The following is a 22,764-nucleotide window of genomic DNA, read 5'->3' as shown; positions in this document are numbered from 1 at the left end:
AACAGCAATGGCTCCACCAGAATTAAACCAATTCAAAGTTGTACTTGGACCAGGATATGCAACAAGTCAAAGTACCCAAAATACAATGCTTTAAAAACACATGCTGTACATGTGTTTTTCCATTAAACTAAACTCAGTTTCTTTTTTCAGGCCCAAATTTAGATTTAGAACAAGAGACTAATAATTCTATTCTATCCTTTCTAATACTGAATCGACCTTTTATAAGAGAGTACATTATTTTTCTTAAACTGTGTCAAGTTTCTAAACCTTATTTTTTTTTGCTACCTGTGTCTTGTTTCTATCAGCCTAGTCATAACCTATGGTTCATTATACCATTGGAACAGTCATGTCTTTCTCTGTAATCTTCATCCTTCTTTTGCTTATGTTTTTTTTTTTTTTTCCCCGTGAAGCATAGAAAGTCAAAACTTGTTAGAATTCAGAAATATCTCTTTCATTGCTTGGACGAATCATTTTCTTTTCCTTTTTTTAGAGAGAGAGAGCTCACAGGAGCGGGGGGTGGGGCGAGGGGCAGAGGGAGAGAGAGAGAGAGAATCTCAAGTGGGTTCCACATCCAGCATAGAGCCTGATGCTGGGCTTGATCTCACGACCCTGAGATCATGACCTGAGCCAAAATCAACAGCCGGATGCTTAACCGACTGAGCCACCCAGGCACCCCATGGACTAATCATTTTCTTATTATTCTTTGGCCATTATTTCTAACCTATTTTTTATGTTTGTATTTTATAACTGGGTAGAATGGCACACTTTGAAAAATCTTGACATGAAAGCCAATCCACCATTTGCTATTTGCTGGGACATAAAGTGGATGATATAGCACCTTATCTGGGTGTCAGTGTCCTCATGTGTACATTGGGGAACATAATGCCTGCATGACCAACCCCATACTAATAGTAATACCACTGTAGATTAAAATAGACAATCAAGGAAATCAAAGTAAGTATTGAATATGAAATACATATGCATTTGGTGAAACAATAAACATACAACCTATTATCTCTGATAATACTGAATATTAAATAAAATTACAGGTGCAACCATTTTGTAGGTAGACTTTCAGTTTCTAGGGCAAAGTCTAGTTGAAGACAGTGGTAGGGAACTATCCTGATGGCTCATGCTCTGTAGCAGCTAGTCTCCTTTTCTTATATCTACTTTGCCCCCTTATCAGTTATATCTGCTTAATAGGGTCTGTGCTGTGCTTCATCTCCCTAATCATCCTGAACACTGGACAGCAGTCGTACTAACATATGGACCTAACTGTGAAAATTTCCTTCTCAACAAATGAACGCCAACCCAATATACCTTTCCAGGGGTCTCCTGTCAGGCCTGTTTTTGCGATACCAAATTTCTGGATATACTCTGTCTACTGAGTTTTCTCTCCTCTGAGTCTTTATTCACAATCACCTTCTTCCATCTGAATGCCCTCTTATGTGAACCGAAGACTCGATTTAAATACAGCTCTTCTCTCTGTGAAAACCTCTCTGATTTTCTAGTATTATTGAAGCCTGATTCTCAGTCCTAACTCTGTGCTCCCATGGCACTGTGGACCTCTGCATTGCCCATCTTTTTAAATTTTATTTTATTTATTTATTTGAGAGAGAGCGAGCGTGATAGCAAGAGAGAGCTCAATCGGGGGGGGGGGGGGGGGGGGGGGGCAGGGAGAAGCAGGCTCCCCGCTGAGCAGGAAGCCGGACATGGGGCTCAATCCCAGGACCCTGGGATCATGACCTGAGCCAAAGGCAGATGCTCAACCAACTGAGCCACCCAGGCGCCCCTGCACTGCGCATCTTCTGATGCATGTTGACTGTCTGTGTTGTCTGAGTCTTCTATGAGATTATGAAGCTGCACGTGGCACGGTTCCTCGAACACAGAGTTCCATGTTCGTTTAATAATCTTGATCATATTTTAAATAATGTAAGATGTTCTTACATCTATTTAAGGAAGGAACAACCAATTTCTACCTTTAAATAGTGCATTTAAGACTTGAAGACCACATTTAAGATTTCAATCTCCCATCAAAACTAACAATAAAGAACAAATTTGATCATATTGGATTAAATTTGTTTCAGAATCACAGAAAGGTGAGTATGCAAGGGCAGCATGTGTCCTGTTAGTCTGAAAAATCAAGAAAGGCTATCCTTACATACATATCAAGTTATTACCAGTTACCGACTGAAAAAATCCATAAACAAAAAAAATTTTCTTCAAGTGAAAAAGCAAGTGGCTGGTAAGGTCACATTCAAAAGTTAAAACAGATGCTCTGGCCTTGGTTTCTAATATCGTTCTTTATTAAAGGAACTAGGGCTCCTTGAAGAAATGGCTGATTCTAGGACTGGGACAGGAAATATATACAATGAGGCTGAAGCATCTTGTAGTACCAGGGAAAAAATCCTCACAACGATGGGACTATGTCTGCGTTCGGCTCAGGTGATGATCTTAGGTCCTGGGATTGAACCCTGTCTCGGGGTCCTCGCTTAGCTGGGAGCTTGCTTCTCCCTCTCCTTCTGCAGCTTCCCCTGCTTATACTCTCTCTCTCTCAAATAAATAAATAAAATCTTAGAAAAAAAAAAAGGCCATAACAGCCTCGCGAAAGAACTGCTGGGGCCATACTTACTTTACTTAAGTAGTATTGGATTATAATGCAAAGTATAAAATACATATCCCTGTGTTCATATTGATACCAATGATTGAATTTAAATAAGCTGGGGAGAATAGACAATCTGCCATGCAGAATTCAATAATTCAAATAATTTATGTAGATACTCCATCAGGAAGAGGAGTGTGACTCCCTACTCGTTAAGTGTGAGCTGCACGAAGTTACTGCCTCTGGGAGACTACAGTAAGGAAAGGAGGAGAAAGAGTAACGTTACAGTGGAGAAACCTGACAGACACTCCATCAGCCAGGTGATCAAGGCCATTAAGAGTGATAGCTCATGTTGATAGTATGTGCCCTTGACATGACGTGATGAGAATGGCACCTTACCTTTGTGGTCTTCCTCCCCAAAACACATTCCTATTTAATCATTAGAAAAACATCGGACACATTCCAATAGAAAGATGTTCTACAATATACCTGACCAGTGCTCCTGAAAACTATCAAGGTCATCTAAAACAAGGGAAGGGTAATAAACTATCACAGCCAAGAGGAATCTAAGAAAACATGATGACTAAATGTAATACAGCATTCTGGATAGGATCCTGAAACAGAAGAAGGACATGAGGTATAAACTAAGGAAGTAAGAATAAAGGATGGACTTTAGTTAATAATGTATCAATATTGTCCACTAATTGTAACAAAGTTACCATATTAATGTCACATGTTAATAATAGGAGAATCTTGGTGTGGGGTATATGGGAACTCTAGTCCCATCTTCACAATTTTTCTGTAAAGTTAAAATTGTAAAATAAAAAGTTTGGTTAAAAAAATGGATATTTTGCTTTGACCTGAAAGGCTTCCTTCCTATCTACTTTATTTTTATCCTACTATGAATTATTCAACAGTTACTAAACACAGGTCTACCTGTGGCACCCATGCAAATAAACTCAGGGGGCCATGGGCTAGCCTTGTAATGGGTATGAATCTCACAGCCCCCAGAGCTAACTCCGTTGGACTTTTTCCTCCTCCAACGACTCAAGAATGGCAAAATTTGCAGGGAAAACCTTTGTTTCTCCTGGAAAAAGAGAAGGGGAACTAACAGAGAAGAACCATGAGAAAAGAAAAAAAAGAATAGTTGAACCAAGAGACTCAGAAAGGCCTTCTGCCCAAGTACAGAGGAAAGGGGAGTCTCCTCCTCCCATATCCATCCTGACACTAGCCAGTGGCCCAAGTGGGCTTCCTAATGGGTACAGGAGTGATTTAGAGGGTCACTGGGGTCTCCTACTCCATGATTCCCCAGGATAAAGCCCAGGATGATAGTGATATTAAGGAGACCTGACTATCCCCTAACAGCAGTCTCTGCATTTAAACCTACAAGAAATGCCCCCATATTTTTGATAGTCCATCTTGGATAAGTAAGAGGCCTTAAGATCATCATGGTGTTTCGGTATTATAATTATTAAAGCATTATTTAAAGTACTACTTCTATTTCACAACCAATTATAGTATCCAAATAACAAGTAAAAACTTAGGTAGAGAATGATGACCTTCCTGGAAATGACTGTGTTATCTGCTTCAGGTCAATAACCTTCTTCAGCCTATCTGGGCGGGGACCCTATTGTGTCATCATCTATTATTGATATCTATCACTGACACTAATTTTTTTTAAGAAAACTAATGTAATACTATAAATATGGGTTATAATAATATATTCTTAAAGAATGGGTAAGTGCTATATGGACTCCATTTTTCTGACAGTAAAGCACAAGAGAAGATTTTTAAATGACTGATTTTTGTGTTCTTAAATAACTAGTGAAGTCATTGTGTTTTTTTTTTAAGATTTTATTTGTTTGACAGAAGAGAGCGCAAGCAGGGGGAACTGCAGGCAGAGGGAGAGGGAGAAGAGAAGCAGGCTTGATCCCAGGACCCTGGGATCATGACCTGAGTCAAAGGCAGATGCTTAACCGACTGAGCCACCCAGGTGGCTCTTGAAAGGTCTTTTCATGATTTAAAGAAACATTTGCATATGCATAAATTTGATGTTTATTTTCAGCCTGGTATTTTTACCCTTTCCCTTATTCTATTTTATTATGGACGATAGTTTTCAAAATATCAAACTCTTTGTACCATGATGTGTTTAGGGAGAACCCCCCTGGTAGGATGGTCCTGAATTGTTTTCTCTCATTTTCTCTACACCTTCATTTGTGCTTCTTTCTCTCCTCCGCTCTGATGTATTAGTTTTGGGATAACAAAATCAGATATGAGGGTGCCTGGGTGGCTCAGTTTGTTGGGCGACTGCCTTCGGCTCGGGTCATGATCCTGGAGTCCCTGGATCGAGTCCCGCATCGGGCTCCCTACTCTGCGGGGAGTCTGCTTCTCCCTCTGACCCTCTTCCCTCTCATGTGCTCTCTCTCATTCTCTCCCTCAAATAAATAAATAAAATCTTTAAAAAACAAAACAAAACAAAACAAAAAACCAAAATCAGATATGATACATTATGAATGGTGAAGTCAGTGTTAATCTGCAGCTTCTACATACAAGACCCCCAAGTTTCTGTTATTGTCAGCTTTTTAAATGCCTTATTCAGTGTGGGATCAATTACAGTCATTTTGTGCATCACCTGTTAAAAATGCAAACTGTATCTTTAATAAAATGCTCTTTGGTATTAAGAATAAGATTATGAAATTTTCAAAATGAAATTTGATGGCAATTTAATTTTATAATGAATAACCGTAAACCTCACTAAATTTAGTCAAACTAAATCTTTAGTGAGGTCACAAATTTATTTTTATGAAAATCCTTCAAATGAGTTCAGAAATCCTCCAGCTGATAGAAAGATGTCAAATCTTAGTTCTCTGGGTGGATTAGCATCTGTAATGGTCATAGTAGCATGAAGTTCTTTCTGAGACTGGCTCATGCAATTTCATCCACAACTATGTAGGTCTCCTAATTGGTCATATTTTTATTAGGGATTGTTTACCATTTCTGGAATCCTAATGATCAGAATGTAATCCTTGGTGTCTTTAATGAGAAAAATAATATGCCTCCTTCTCCCAAATTCAGTGTTCGACCAATACATATTTATATGACCAACAAAAGAAAGGAATGTTTTCAGATCCTGGGCTTGATTATTTTTTTGTTTCAGGTGTGACAGATTTACTGAACAAAGCTCGCTCACAAATCCCCTCTTCCTCTCTACTCCCCATTTTCCCCACTCAGTGGGCACATGCACACACACACACACACAGACACAGCCCTTCACAACCCTGCACCATCTGACTGTTAATACACACATCAGCTCTAGGTCACCCAGCTTTTCTGAAGGAAATTGTCTCTGCCGAGTACTCTTTTATTCTCAGTATACGTTACATTACAAGTAATAGTACTGAACTTTTCAATGCTTACAATGTTCCCTGGGAGTGTATCAGTTGAGCAGGCAAAAAAAAAAAAAAATCTGGAAGTTTATTATTTTCCCACCAATATATTTGACACCATCTTTGGAGAGGGGAACAAAAGGCATACTGTCAAACGGATAGACCTGGACAAAATGTTACTGTTTGTTCCTCACGAGCACAGAGGTATATTTGAGCAAAGAAAGGCATTCCATGACTCTCCTGGGACTTCCTTCCTTCAGCTGAATTATACCAACATGTTCACACCACGGCGGTTCAGACTGTGTTGGAATTTAAAATGCAGACTTACATTTGCCGATGTTTAAATACTACAGCTATAAAAATTCATATTAGGATTAAACCTGCCTTAAAATATCATAGAACAAATGAGAATTTATTGGGAAAAAAAGTGTGTACACATGAAATTGCAGTAGAAGATATGAAAATAAGGGATGTCCTTGTTTGACAGATTCACTACTTATACAATAAAGCCTCAAAGTCGCCAGAAGTCACCAGGTTTTGGATTATGTTTCAAATCCAGACTCACTGACATTCATGAAACTTCTGGTAAAATGTGGGCCAAGTTTCGAGCAAGGCTGAGTAGAATACTTCTTTCATGTGGAACCTGTGTGAAACTCGGTCTTTGGCGGGTCTCACCTTGAGCTTCACATTCAAACAATCCAAAATTTCAGAGCAAAAGTAAGGGGTGAAGGGAAACAAACAAACCCCACAACAATGACAAAACAGGAAAAGATGACTTGCCGGAGAATGGAGTGGCTATCATCTTCCAAACCCATTTCATCTTGGTGCTGCTGGATCTTCCAACTAAACTTGTATTGCCTTTGGCAATACAATTGCATTCAGCTATGCCAAATCAAGGCTTCCTACTTTTTTTTTTAAAGATTTTATTTATTTATTTGACAGAGAGAGAGAGACAGCGAGAGAGGGAACACAAGCAGGGGGAGTGGGAGAGGGAGAAGCAGGCTCCCAGATGAGCAGGGAGCCCGATGCGGGGCTCGATCCCAGGACCCTGAGACCATGACCTGAGCTGAAGGCAGACGCTTAACGACTGAGCCACCCAGGCGCCCTGAGGCTTCCTACTTTTAAGGGGGAGAAAATTCTAGACCTCCAAAGGCTCCAGGAAGCAGTGAAGCACCTGGTCAGAATAACCAGAGGATTTAAAATGTTGACTGTACACAGAAATGTGATTATTAATGCAGATTTGAAAGGGAAGAGGTAGCAATTAAACGTCCAACTTTTGGAAATAAAAAAAGTAGGATGACTGAACATCTCTAGGTTTTCTGACTACATTCAAATCCTAGAGATTATGTTATATCTTTGCCTCATGGGAAGCCACCTCTCCCCTAGCATTCGCCCAGCCCCGCCCCTCTGGAAACTCTGTCCTGCGGCCACTTGGTTCCTTCCTTCTTCGCAAGGTGCAGGGTGCAGTCTGGGCCGGCTGTAAGGAGCCGCAGTCCTTGGCCAGGACTGAAAAGGTCTCCTGACAGGATTAGGCTCATTCTACTCCTAACCTGCAACCCAACTAGCAGGGGCAGTGCGCCAACCTCTGTCTCTAGCAGAGGACTTGGAAAATAACAAACCAGTGTAATCAACACACGAGTTTTCTTCAAAGTAAAGGGAACATTTAAAACAATGTTTGAATGGCAAGAAAGGGCTCCACTTCGCCTATTTTAGGAAATATACTTGTTTATAAAAATTTCTTATCCCTCATTCAGCCGAAGTTTCACCAGCATAACAGACTTTTGGCAGCAAAAGGTTTTTTGCTTTTTTTTTTTTTTGTCTCCCCCCCAACCCAGTTTTCCTTTTTAAAAATTTTCTTTCCTTTCTTTCCTTTTAATTTTTCTTCTTTTAATTTTTTTTTTTAAAGTTATCCAGACAATCACAGTGTGTTTAAAATGCATGTTTTCTTTTGACATGTGGTCTGAGATACCAATAAACTTCTTTGGAGACAAGAATCTTTAAATTCCAAGGATTTCAGTGTCCCTGTGAAAAAAGCAGCATTAGGGCCTGAGGCACACTGTACTTCTGAGGCAAGAGGGTAGTCAAGGGAGAGGTTGATAGACTCGGGTTGTATGCACCAGCCTTTGCTGTGTTCACAGATCTGCAGCAGAGAGCTGTCGTAAAGTCTATGTGGTGAGAGACCCTGCCATAAAAAAGTCTTTTTCTTTGAGTTGGGGGTTAACCTAAGACATCATCAGCGGGGAAAAACCAAAGCCCAATAGATTATTTAAAGGAAATGGTATAAAAGCATTAAGCAAACAACAACAAAAAAAAGATTTTTACTGAACATAGTAAGTACCCACAATCAAAGTAAATGCTGTGTTTGAAGTTAAAGTCCACAGATCAAAGTACTTTGCAAAAGTGAGCATAAGGAGGGGGAGAGGAGAGAGACAGAAACCTCACCAAAATATTGTACTGTCAACGTTATGGAAACCTGCTAGCAAAAGACCTGCGGCTAGGTAAGGCATTTTCAAAACAGTCACCTGAATTGTCCTAGGAACATACAAAAAAAAAAAAAAATGAAACAAATAAAAAAAAAACTGTTCGAATTCCACACTAGCAATCAATAAACCAGGGACGAAAGAACAAAATAAAGTAGAGCTGTCTCATTGTCCTTAAAGACCAAGTACTAACATTTTCTTTGCTCAGGTGGTTGTAACTTTTTCCTTTTTTTTTCTTTCTTTTGGTGCCTTGAGAAAGTTAAAAATAAGTAAAACAGTCTAAACAACAAAATTATGATGCCTGGAAGCCCCCCTCACTGTTGGCACTCAGGTTAATTAGAGTTCCGATGTGGCTCAGTCACAGGGAGTGTGTATCGTGGGTCAACATGACAGAGAGCTTGGAGCAAAGTTTAAAAGTACAGCCACAAAAATGCACAGATGCCACTTCTGTATTCCAGAACACCGTATTTACCTGGAAATCGTTTGCAGCCCCCGCTTAGCTTCACTATAAATGAGTTATTTAAAAGACATTAGTCATAAACATATCATAAACCATTTAAATAATTCCAGAATAAAAATCTTACCTACAGGCAGCTGGCGTTCAACAGTTGCTCTAAACAGAGGAAGTAGGAGTCAGTGGCCTTTTACATGTAGAGATTGTTTATTTAGCCCTTTTTAAAAGGTCTTGAACTCCAGAGGTTTAAGATTAAATCCAATCCAAGTGTCTGAAGGAAAAAAAAAAAAAAGGCAAGAGAGAAGGCAAATAAGAGAGGGAAAGAATCCCAGCTGCTGGGTGGTGCTACTGTTCTGAGAGCATTTGAGCTATTTTCAGCATTCACAGCAGCCGGAGTTGTCTGTAAAGGGATGAAAAAGCCATGTCTGAGTCGCCACCTCCCTCCCCCTTGCCCCACGTGGTGGGGGGGGGGGAGGGCGCATGCACCAGGAAACCCACAACAACTTGGTTCACCGGTACAACTACTCATTTAAATTTTGGGGAAAACTGCCACCGCTCTTGAAAAACGACAACAAAAAATCTTGACTGCAATCTTAAAGAAACACGGTGCCTTGCCGTAATCCTCAAGTTTTCAGAATGACTTACCTGAGTTGTTGAAAATAAGATGTCCTATTTATGCTTTATTGAGAGGGAAGATGTTTCTTCTGACATTTACTCACCTGGATGGGTCTTAAAAAAATATTTTAGATCTCTCTGAGGAATATCTGTTCTCACCCTATCCTTCTTAAGACTGAAGACAAATGGTTTATTTCTAGCACGCACCTAAATTTCCAGTTTCATCAACTATGCTATTTTTGAAAGCTACTGGGTTAAGCTGTTGACATTTCTTATCTGTTGGCAGAGACTGGGGACCATTCAGTGACATGATGCAGACAGACACAGATCCCCTGCTTCTGCCTCCAAAGAAGTAATTCAGATTGGGTCACCAACAATGGCCAGCAGACTTTGAGCTTTCACTTTGTTTCTAGAATTATAAAGTAAGATCTGGACGTTCTGTGCATTCATTCATTTATTCATTCATTCAGCAACTTAAGTGGCAAGTACATCTGAGCCTCCTCTACTCAACACATTCTGATGATACAAGAGTGGGCAAAATAAACAGTGTCCTTGCCTCAGAAGGTTTACAGCACCAAGAGGCAGCAAGAATAAAGAATAAAGAGAATTTGTCATAATCTTTGATAGCTTGTTTTTCACAGGAGGAGACTCTTCAAGTCGTAGCAACTGGAGATCGGGATTTCTTTCTACTATGACTGAAGGAAGACACGATGGGTGGTCATCAGACCAACTTCTGGCTTCTGTGGGTTTTACTCTGCCTTTTACAACACCCCTTAGAAGGAAATTTGTTACTTCCTACCCGAGGAAACATATTAAGTATTAAAAGCCTTTAATCCATGTAGATGAAATCCCTGAACTCTTTCATCTCCCTACTCCCGAAACATAGAGAAGGCTTAGGCAGTAAGAAAGTACTGCTGGGAGCTAAGAGGAGGTGGAAGAAAATTCTCTGATCCTTAGTCCAGTGTGAAAGCCACCTGGATGTATTTTATAATGAATGTTATGAAGGTTGGTTACTAGAAGCTCAGATCAGATCCAATTGTTTCTTTGCAATTAAAGAAAGACACTGAAACTGACTATAGAAAATACTGAGGATTATGTATGATCTGTAAAGAAAAATGGTTACATGACTGCTATTTCAAGTGTGATAAAATAGTGAAATCCTTCAGGTAGCCTACACTTAGATTAAAACCAAATTAAATTAAAATTTAGTTACTTAAATCTTAAATTTAAATTAAAAAAAGAAGTATAACTTAAGTTTGAACTATCTAATCAAAATTTTAAAATAAGATTAACCTTATTTTAAAAATGGATAGCAGAGTTTTAAAAGATCTCTATTGAATTGTGGATTTTTCTGTTCATTTATTTTAAATGGTCACATTTTACTGTGTCTTAAATACCTGCCCATTTAAAAAGAGGATACTTACTTTACTTGGTCAAAATGATAGATGGTAATTCTGGCAAATTCTAGCCTCAGATAGAAATTCTTTTTAATAGTTTTTACTTTTTCCTCCTTATAGTAGTTTATAATGAAAAGAAAAATACATGTAAAAATCGGCCGTTCTCGAGAAACTATCGAAGTTAATAAAACGAAGACTACTAAGTCAACCATTACCTTTAAATTCCAAACTGCCTGCTTTCTGCACCAACACTAAGAGAAGCTCACTGCCTCACACTTAACTATTATTAGAGTCATTTTATGTCATGGTCTGCACTTGAATGGACAGGTTCTGACCCTGCTAGCTGCTTCCATTCAGCACCAACCCTGTCTCGCCACATGACTCATCAAGGTCCCGCCATTCCCCAGCGACCCCAACTGTCCAAACAGCCTCCCAGGTGGCACCTTTCAACAGACTGGATGTCACAGAAGAGTGCAAGTTGGACTTCAGGCATATTTTTAAAAATGAGAGGATAGCACATTTGGACTTTTCTACTCACCGAACTACTATGACTTTTATAAGTGACTGATGTCTTAGCAACTATACCAGTAGTACTAATGTTAATGATTTTATTTATATTTCTTCTTTCATTTTTGTTTTTACAAATAAAATGATTTAAAGTAATTGGGTAATGCTTATATTGGTGTGGGCTTCCTGTATTGGGGAAACACCAAATGGGACTTTGGCATAAGCCCTCCCCTGTATAAGGTGGGGCTAAAGCAATACCAATCCACAGGCTTGCAGGAGGGCTTATATAATAATGTACATAAAATGCTTAACCAAGTAATGCTTGAGCATAGCAAGTACTCAATAATAATTAATGCTATTATCACTGTTGTAAGTCTACTTGGCTGTCCAATATGGTGGATACATGGGCTATTGAACACTTAACATGCGGCTAGTCAGAACTGAGATGTCAAAAAAAAACCCCAACAATGTAAACTATCATATTAATTTTTATATTGATTATATATTGAAATAATATTTCAGACATACTAGATTAAATAAGCTGTTTTGTTAAAATTAATTTTACCTGTTTAATTTTATTTTTTAAAATGTGACAACTAGAAATTTTTAGAGCTTTTTTTTTTTTTTTTTTTTAAAGATTTTATTTATTTATTTGAGAGAGAGAGCACATGAGAGGGGGGAGGGTCAGAGGGAGGAGCAGACTCCCTGCAGAGCAAGGAGCCCGATGCGGGACTCGATCCCGGGACTCCAGGATCATGACCTGAGCCGAAGGCAGTCGCTTAACCAACTGAGCCACCCAGGCGCCCACAACTAGAAATTTTTAAATTAAATGTGCGGCTTGCATTATATTTCTGTTGTGCGCTGCCATCTTGCTTGAGGGCGAGGAAGAGAGAGAGAGAGAGAGAGCTAACATGGGCGGGGGTTTGGGGCAGAGGCAGAGGGAGAAGCAGACTCTCCGCTGAGCAGGAAGCCCCATGCAGGACTCGATCCCAGGACCCTGGGACCATGACCTGAGCCAAAGGCAGACACCTAACTGACAGAGCCACCCAGGCGCCCCAGTCTGCAAGTGATTCTTAACCATACTTGGAGAACCACTGGTCTTGAGCCTTGCTATTTAAAGAGTGGTCCACGGACCAACATCAAAGTCATTACTCGGGATCTTGTAGGAAATGTGAAATTTCAGGCCTCACCCATCCCTATTGAACCAACAAGTATATTTTAACAACATCCCCAGGTTATATGTATGCACATTGAAATTTGAGAGAAACTAATATAGAGTGGTGACTCTCATTCCTGGGTACATATGAGGCTTATCTGGAAAATTTTTAAAAATACCAGTACACTGGACCCACCTCTAGAGAGTTTGCTTTCACTAATCTGGTTGAAATCTAATGTATCTAAAAAGCCCCCCCACCCAGGTGATTCTAATGTAAGAGCAAGCACTGAGAGCTTGGTGGGCAGTGGGGCCCTCAGAGCAGATGCAGAATTGCCAGGACCCAGAAACCAGACAAGCTCTGGAGGGGCGGTGAGGGGCAGATGTTTGGTACTGTCAGGTGCTAGGAGAACAAGACTTGAACAGAAGGGAGCTGGTGGAGACCACACAAGGATGGAGTGGGTGAGTGTAGCAGCCAGCAGGCAGACCCTGGCAGGAGCATCCCTGCCTTCTGCAAGTCTGACCCAAATCCCCAGCTGCCCCAGGTTTGGACTTGCAGGGAAGACTGGATAAAGCCGAGCAGACACAGCCTTGGTCTCCGAGGAACTAGAACACTAGGCCAAGTGTTGGCTGAGCAGAGATGCAGGCTCAAAAAATAGGATGAGGACCAACTTAGAAAAAATGTGGTGTAAGTCATGAGTGGGACTAGCAGCCGTGTTAACAGAGTTTCATAAACTCTCTATGAGGACAGGATTGGTTGGTTTCAGAGGCTCCATCTGGAATAACCTTTCAGAGATGAGGAGGGAAAAAAATGGACAGAAGTGTGGAAAGTCAGTTGAGTTGTACATTTCTTTCTCTCCTCCCGTTGTGTGCAATACAAGTTGAGACTGTTCTCAGCTAAGCAGTGGTCAAACTAAGAACAATCTATGCTAAGACATAGTTGACACAGACCAAACTGTCCTGGAGGATGTATCTCAAGAGAGGATCTTGGTAAGTCATGGAACTCTCTAATGTTAGAACCATGAGGCAGATTGGTGTTCTGGAGCAGAGAGATCTCCAGCACACCTCCGTTCCACCTTTAAAGAAGTGAGCACCTTATTTGGAATGATCTCCCCAGTTTGCCAAACCATTGCTCGCTTTTTCAGGTGGTACCAGAGCATTGTGTGCTCCAGAGATCTTCAGAAAAATAAAATCCTCACCGTAAAGGAGAATGTGGGCCCACATTGGTAATCTTTAAAACTCCTAATTCTGTATGGAGAGACCATTTGTAGCGTCCCTTCTCAATTTATTATTTGGTTGTTTTCAGAAGACCTTAAAAATGTGTATATGTAATAATGCTTAAGAATAGAGTCTGGAGTCTGTGTGTCTGGGTTTGAATCCTGGTCCTACCACTTTTCTGTGACCCTGGGCCTGTTACTTCACCTCCCTGTGCCTCAGTTTCCTCCTCTGTCACAGGACCTCACTGGGTTGCTGTGAGGATTAAAAGAGTTGTCTGAAAAGAAGGTAGAAAAGTCTGGCACACTGTAAACGCTATTGTTGGTTTAACAGCTAAAATATAGTAAAATAATTGCAGGTTTCCAAATATGGTCAAGTTTAGTAAATTTTTTGATATCACAATGATTTCCAGGGATTTTATGTGAGTGATTTCTTGAATACATGTATTTTGAAAGCTTCTTTGAGAGTTGTTTAAATTTTTTTTTTCCCAAGAGAACTCAGAATTCTCAATTGATTCCTCGTCACTTCCTATTATTTGCAAGGATCTCAGTAGGAAGGAAGTGAATGTAGTTTTCCCATGAATATTGTTTTCTAGGTTACATTTTTTCCCCTGAAGTCCTTTGAAAAGTAAGTTGCACTATAAATGTCTGAAGGCTTCTGTGGCGCATGTCAGTTGAGTAGCATTGTCTAATACTCCAGGAGAACAATGTATCATTCTCTTAGTCAAATATTTTAGTGCTTAGGGAGAGGCAGCAAGGCGGCCTGAAACACTAGCATGAGTTTCAAAGATGTATTGAAAAGGCAGGCAGAGTCTCATACTACAGAGACTATAGAAATCAGATAATGCTGATTGCAGGAAGGGATGGACCCCCAAGGCAGGCATGCTGGATGCAAAATTAGGGCTAGATTAAGCGTAATAACATCTTTTACGCTTGTCTGCTCCAACCACACGAAACAAAGTAAAGCACATGCAATAAAAATGATGATGCTTCACAGCATCATGCACTTAGTGTCAACCAGGCCATTTACACAAACCTCCATATGTTGAAAGCTGAACAAGGAATAAAGCACCGAGGGGGAAACTCAAGTTCAGGAGCTTGAGTGATTTCAGACCAGGCATGCAAACGCTCTACGCTCCTGCTCTGAAACATAGGCAGAGGGACTGGGCGATAAACCCCTCCTTAATTCTAACATCTATGCTTTTGTTTGGGTGTTTATAAATTACATTTGGCAATCCCCATCATAATCTGCATCTGCAGGTGTAATTGTTTGGAAGTTGTCAAGTAGTTTGTCCAATTATTTCTACCACCTGGTTACTGAAGTGGAGTGAATGTTTTTCAGGGGATGATTTGCCATCACGTGTGCCATTATGCAATCTGGGGCTGGACTTTACCAAATAAGGTGATAATCTTAAGGAATGGCTAAAGAACTATTATCAAATGCAAGAGTTTATACAGAAATAACTTCTGAAAACCTGTTAAAACTCAGTTTTCTAGTTAAAACTTTATTGGTTTTATATGTGCTGTCTGAATCCCACATATATTTAAAAAGTACCTCTGCTGTTTATATAACCATGACTTAGCTTCTCTTGATATTTATATTCTATTGAAATTGAAGCATATGCAACAGTTGCTAAATATGGTATAGAAATCTTTAAGATAAGCCTTCTTAAGGTGGCCTATTTAAAGCTCTGCATCATCTTCTTACATCAACACCCACATCTCTCTACCTACCTTCTAGCTCCTTTCTTCTAGCTTCTCTGGTCTTTCAGTTCCTAGGATAGGCCACATTTAGGCTGTTTGCGTGCACCGCTCTCTCTCTCTGGAACATCCCTGCTCAGCTGTTGATGCTGTGCACCCTTCAGCTAAAGTGCCCCCTTCCTCAGGAAGGCTTCCCTGATCCACCCAAGGTCATGTGTTTTTAACTCTTGAACAATCATATTCTGCATTTCTTTGAGTATCAAACTTGGTTGCATTTATTTCTGTGAGCAATCAGTGTATTTCTCCTCCATTAGCCTGTAAGCTCCTGTTTTCCCTTCACATTGTATTTCCCACCACGTTGTATTTCCCACGCATATATTGTATTTGCGTCTGGCACAGAGTAAGTGCTTCATGCATATTTGTTGAATAAATGATTCAGTAGGCTCTGCAGAAGGCACTCGGCAACACATGATGACATCTTTGTTCCATATTTAAAAGCTGTGGAATCCTCTCTTCTACCATGGGCAGAAGGATGCTTGTTATAGATAAGAATGTCTGAAGATGTACTTCTGTACATATTCTTCACAAATTTGTAAAACACTTCAAAATCATTAAGGCACAGTATGAAAAATATCTTTTGAGGCATTTGAAAAATGAATTGACCCAATAGTCCATGGCACATTTCCATCATTACTGTGACCATAAAAGTTAATTTTACAAGGATAGTCACACACATAAATAATACACAAAATGTTAGAAAAGTGTCCTTAAAACTCAGAGATGATGGGTAAGCAAAGAACAATAAGGAACAGTTGACTAGCCTTCAAAGGTCAGAAGGAACTGTAGATTCATTATATCAAGCACATAAGAGAAACTTCTTCCCAAATGAATGAAAGTTGGAAATGGGAAACTTAAGAGATTGGACATGTTAATAGTTTTTTTTGTGTTGTCCGTCTTCAGAGCCAGACCTTCCTACCTCTTTGTGTGTTCTGGGTGGCTTACAGATGTTGCTATAATAATGACCCCTCCAGTTGTCAGGTGAAGCCCGGGGCTGCTGAGGCTCCCGGACCAATCACCTCTGGCTGTTAGCAACCTCACTTGTTTCCCTCAGTGTGCCTGCAAATATCCTTACCTTTATGTATACCAGATAGTGAGCTTTGGGAGGGAATGCTTTAACCAGCAAAGTCAACCTACTAAAAACAGCAACAATAGTCTTATTCACAAGAGGAAACACAAGAAATTAGATGCTATGGGAGGGGTATGTTCGAAATGTCAAGAAATGAGTAATGATATCTCAATTTTACAGAAAAAGATGGGGAGGCTGTGGGAATCCGTCTAGACTCTGGGGACTGAGCTGGAGCTGGACTGGTCTCAGTGGAAGGTACAAGGGAACCCGGCTGCCTGTAGCAGTGCATGTTCTGTGTTCAGACAGAGGTTGGGGAGGGACCTCTGAATCGAAGCAAATACTCACCTTTTGCCTTCTAGCAAGTACCCTTCCTTTTACAGCAAGTATTTCTTTAACAGTCATTTTCAACTGAAGTTTCTCTCTGATACATTTTATTTTACAATCAAGTCACTCTTTCCATACTTATGACTCTTTAAAATAAATAAATTACATAGCACAGTGGTGGCAGACACTGCTTTCTCCTTACTGAGAATCTATTTTTGCTTTCATCTTTACTACAGAATCCTGATAATATGCTTATTTCAAAACTTAGTTTCCCAGATTTTCTTGCAGTCTGTTCTGGCCAATAAACTAAAGGCAAGACACTTCACGTACACGGTGCCTCCAGGGAGCCTCCAGGGAGGAAGGCTTCTTTGCCCTTTGCCTCTTAACCAAACACTGCTCCTCTTAGCTGACAGAAATGCCGATTCTGTCCTGGGAGGCACATGCTGAGCGTGGGGTGACAGAGTTGCACCCACCCTGGGCTGCTTCTTGTTTGTGGTAAACCAACCTCTCCACTGGTTAAATGGTTTTCTTGAGAAAATCTCTTACTTGAAGCTGAAAACATACCTGACACAATCATCTAAGAACTACTTCATGATATCAGGCAGGCAGAAAGGTAGTAATAGATTATATAGTTTCAGAAGTTTTGAAAGAACTTCTGGCATCAACCATTAAGCCCTTACAACAGGGTGGTATTCAGTTTTCAAGCCTGTTATCACTTCCAAATGGAGTGAAAATTGCCATGATGGAGCCTGTGTGTTTAAAGCCCCTAAGAGCAGCATCATTTGAATATTTTTGGTTCTAAATATAGTGGTAACATAGTTGACCCTTTTTTCCCCCCTAAAACTAACATTGAATGATCAGTGAAATCAAGAGAAATAAGAACATAGTAATAATCTACAGGAAATACAAAACAGGAACCCATTGTTTATCCTGTTCTTAGTGTCCCTGGCCACAGCATTGTTCAGAAAACTTTGAACTTCTATGTAGTTGACCCAGCCTTTAAAATCTAAATTGAATAATAGAATTTGTCCTTGTTACAGAAAAAGTAACTGTTGAAAAGATATTCAAGGCTGGTAATATATTGAGTTTGAATATTAAAATACCTTTTAGGATTTCTACTTGTAATTTTTTTAAAATGGTGAATGTTAACAGTCATAGTTGAGGGGAAGATATGTTGGATTAGGAAGTCAATAATTTTCCAGTTTTAAGTAAAGCTAAAGATATACATACAATGTGGAAATTATTTTAAGCATTCTTGTCTCATGACTTCTGATTAAGTACCATAAATTGAAGAAAGGACTATAAATCATAATACATTCCATTTTATAACAGGCAGTCATGTACAAATATTTTGCCCTTCTATCAATATTTGCCAAGGATATAATAATTGACAATAAGGTTCTGGAGGCGTCTGCCAACGATCAATCTGACTGTACTCCTTCCAACAGTGTCGCTACTTGAATTTCCTCCTGCTCAGTTCTCTTATTAATGAAATAAGAATTATAGCAGTATTTGACTCAGATGATTGTTATGAGGAAGAATGAGTTAATATATGCAAAGCTTTTAAAACAATGCCTGAAATGGGGTGCCTGACTGGCTCAGTCCGTAGAGCATGAGACTCTTGATCTTGGGGTCATGAGTTTGAGCCCCATGTTGGTGTAGAGATTACTAAAAAAAAAAAAAAAAAAAAAAAAGAACTTTAAAACAATGCCTGATACACAATAGGTACTCGTAAGCATTGGTTTTGCTGTTATCATCATTATCTCAATGATGTACAACACATAAAGTTAAATCATGGGCTTTGAGGATAAATAGTCATTAGTTAGTTTTCTGGTTCTGCCCCTTACCAGATTTGGGCATGATCTCTGGATCTCAGTTCCCTCATTTGAAAAGTGGGGATATCATTAATTACCCTAGAGCATTATTAAGAGGAGTGGAAACCACTACTGATACACAGCAATCATTAATAATTTTTAAAAATCAGATAGAAAAAGATCTTGGCAAATATATTAATTAATCTTCACAAATACATTTGTTCATGGGGAAAACGAAACAGATCAGACACACCTAGATACTGAACTTAATTTCCTTATAGCATTTCAGACAGCTCATGTTCAGACTTTTATGGGTATTTTTTCCTCAATTTTAATTTTAAATAAGTATTCATGGAATTGTCAAACAACTGGATTAAGAAAATTCCCATCTCTGCCTAATGACTTTATGGCTTTACCCTCTTTAAAGTAACAACATCGTCATCATCTTATCTGGTGAGTAGAAGAAGGCTGAAGAGGAAAGATATTGGCATTAAAAGAAATAACTTGGAAGAAGCAGAGAATTGACTTTGTAAGGCCCTTGTAAGAGACTATCATACCCTTAGCAGATGGGAGAGGCAGAATTATAATCTTATTCATCTTTGTTACAAACAAACACATCCACTGACTATAATTATAATGAATGATAATTGAAGTATAAGTATCCCTCTATTATAGCAATTATTACGTTGTTAAAAAAAAAGAATCAAGGCTTTGGAATCACAGAGAGCTGACCCCAAGGCTTAGTTTCCCAAGTGGCAAGGACTGTCGCTTTGGGCAAATTAATCTGTCTGAACCTTGATTTTCTTGTCTATAAAATGCAGACAATACCAGCTACCTCTTTAGGAGCCTTTTGAGAAGATGGAATGAGACTGTGTGTGAAAATCAGTTACTTAGGTAAGAGCCTGTTGCAGAATAGGGTTTAATATATTTAATAAAGGTTTAATACATTGTTGTTTCTTACTGGACTGTAGGCTCCTTAAGGACAGGACTCCCTTTAAAAACATAAGCACGGCCAGTTCCTAGAACAGTGTCTGGTCACTAGAATATACTGTGTGTGTGTGTGTGTGTGTGTGTGTGTGTATCAGATGAACCAAGACAGGAATACCCTGAATGGAAAACTAAAACGACCACAAACATGCATAGAAGACTTCATTTGTTTAAGTGAAAATAGCTGAGGGAGACAGGGATTGGCAAACGGAACTGATGTTCTGGGGAACAGATTTAAGTAAAGAGTGAGTAAAGGACAACATTTTCCTCACACAACATATTTAGCAGGGAAAGACAAGGTGTAGGGGACAGAGAAGGTTCTCCCTGGTGATCATTATGGTACCTGAAGGGATTATAAATAGCATCTTTAAATGGGGCTATTTCTATATGTTTCCTGTATTTTCTTCCTTTGTAGAAAGATGGTAATGACTTTAGGTCCACAATTTTTGTTAACTTTGTCTGATTTCTTCTTTAATTCACAGGAGTTTTTATATAAAACTCAGATCTTCTAATTTCTCTCTGAACCCCTCCTGCCCCCCCCATTCTCTCCTCCCTACACCAGGTGTCTCCACCTTGGGGGCTCGTAGGTTTTATATCTCAATCCAGTGATGCTAATCCTAGGTTGACAGGCTTTATGTAGTAGTCCTACCCTAGATCTTGGCCTACAATATTTCTCAGATATGACATATTTTGGAGATTTTCAGCACCAATTTTGGCATCCCATATTTCTTACCTTTCATTTAACCTTCAATCATAGCTGGAAGAAACGTGACACAACCTATCTAATCGTCCCCTTTACATTTTGACTTTTGGGGCGCACAGGATCACTTTATGGGAAAGCCATTTCTAGGACCAGGGTCTGAGAGGCATTGTCGTGGTGGGGGTGAAAGGGCATTGACAGTGTATTCTAGATCTGAGATGGGGGAGAATGTCCCCTGGGTCCTGTCGGTCGGTTGTAGCTTTGATAGAGATGTGCTCTTCATGCCCTTCACACCTCTGATGAACTAAATTGGAGGGTAATGCTACCCATAATAATAGACTCATTTAAGTATCAAGGGATAGCTTCAATGGCAACAAAAAGAGGTTTTCAAAGAGATAAGAAAATAGGAAGAGTAGAAATTCTCAATAATTTTAGTGAGAAGGAATTCAGTGGGGGGAAGAAATGAACAGACTATACCTGAAAGAGAAAAGTAAAATTTGGAGCTTTGAAGCTTAATATTAAATACATTTTAATTGAGGCACTGGCCAGATTGTTGAGTAGAACAAAGTGATCCTAAGATCAATCAATGATCAGAGGAGAATAACACTGTTTACGATAGGTAGAAAAATGGCTTAAGATGAGATAATTCTGTGAGAAATTTTTTTTTATTAAAGCAGGACTCGCTCCATAAAACGCTCCTAAAAAGTAGAAACCTGCAGCGGAGTTTATTTTATAGCATTATATTAGAATGGACTTATTGGACGAGTTTTACAATTACACGCTGTAATGAATCCTACCTACAAAAAAAGACAAAGAGGACTAAATTCAGGTCGTCCTTAAATTCCCATATACAATAGTGGGTAAGGGAAGAAGGCATTGGAAAGGTCTTAGCAAATGATGCCCATCGCTTGCGGCCAAACCTGAGCTATAAATTGCAGTGGCTATACCATTCTGTAATCCGAACTCTGTTTCTCATGTAGCTGATTAAGATCTATCCCCTTGGCCTCTTTTTAAAAGACTTGGCGCACACTCGAACACCGCTTTGAGACTCCAAACTGGACTTCTGCACCACATTCTATTTTGGGTAACCACAAAGGTGCTGGAAATTTCAGGTAGTAACAAACACCACAGGCTACCAACTAAAGAACCTGAGCTGGTGAATACATGATTCCAGGGTTTCAGAGCCCACCCAGGCTGTGGGCTCCAATTATTCTTTGAGGTGTTAGACTTACAGATCTAGACCAGGTTAGGTCGTCTTTGTTGTGATGATGTTCTTCTTCCAGTTAACAGAATATTGTTCTGTTCCCCCTGTCCCGTTAGCCCTCAAAAATCAGGTGAAAGTCCATTTTTAAAGCTTACTTTTGTGCTGCTTTGAAATGGAATCGCTGCCCATGGGAAATGGTATTGCCTTCCTTCTATTCCTGACCATCTCCATCGAGAACTCATTCTTATTTACTGTAGCTCATCTGATCCGGATTTGAATTAAATACAAAGGTACTCAGAGCCTTCATGTTTCATGCAGAAATTATTCAAAATAAAGTCAAAATAATTTTATTTGTCAAGATATAATTTATCAAATCAGTTGTAAGTTACATTTATAATTATAACTTATATATTATAATTATATTAACTATATGTTACATAAGTCATAGTTATAAATATAATATAAATAAACTTATGTAATACATTAGATATAATTTATCAAATAAAGACATAATTTTATTCTACAAATTCATCTTTATTTTTGTTTTTAAAAGGATAAATTTGCATGGGTACTTCAGAATACATTAGTCTCTTAAAGTGGAATCATTCAAGAGAGATATATTTACATCACCTTAATTTTGATGCAATATTTCATTAAACTCCTTTTTAAGTATTAAAGAATTCTTGAAAATGTACAAGGTGAGGAACAGGTATGTAATTTTGCTGCTATTCTTGCTTCTCAATCATCTTCTCAGTGTCTTAGGGCATTTGGAAGTTCCAAAGTTTTTATTTGGAAATTCAATAGTTTTGAACTTGAAATTTCTTCATACACATAGAAATACATATAAACTCATGTGCTGTTTCCATATCAAAGTGACCAGTTCCTTATGGGCTGTGTTCACATTTCTGTTTCAACAAGAAACGATTTATCTACTATGATTAAAAGGTTTATCAACAGTCCTTGCTAATTTCTGAGCTGATGAAACATGGCTCTAGTTTCACAGACTCGGAGGAGGGAGGAGATCTAGGGTCTGATTTCTCATGACTTATCTCCACTCCCTGCTTCAGTGGTTATGTTAACTCTGTTTGAGAGGAACTGGC

General features: G+C 39.2%; 1 protein-coding gene across 9 annotated transcripts in view; it reads right to left on the bottom strand.

The window, feature by feature from the left end:
• The window catches only part of SORBS2 (sorbin and SH3 domain containing 2), a 347,266-nt gene that overhangs the window by 169,149 nt on the left and 155,353 nt on the right, over window positions 1-22,764 (bottom strand). For 5 of the 9 annotated variants that reach the window (XM_032413609.1, XM_032413608.1, XM_032413615.1 and 2 more), the window contains exon 2: window positions 9,053-9,193. The exons of 1 other annotated variant lie outside the window; for it this stretch is intronic. The gene's annotated coding sequence lies outside the window, so the exon portion shown is untranslated. The remainder of the gene's footprint in view (window positions 1-9,052; window positions 9,194-22,764) is intronic. 3 more of the 9 variants (XM_032413610.1, XM_032413616.1, XM_032413622.1) reach the window with 1 other exon arrangement.

This window comes from Phoca vitulina, unplaced genomic scaffold, assembly GCF_004348235.1.
Source record: "Phoca vitulina isolate PV1807 unplaced genomic scaffold, GSC_HSeal_1.0 scaffold15, whole genome shotgun sequence".
Lineage (NCBI taxonomy): Eukaryota > Metazoa > Chordata > Mammalia > Carnivora > Phocidae > Phoca > Phoca vitulina.
Note: the sequence above shows the minus strand (reverse complement) of the source record. Positions and strands in the feature narration are given on the sequence as shown.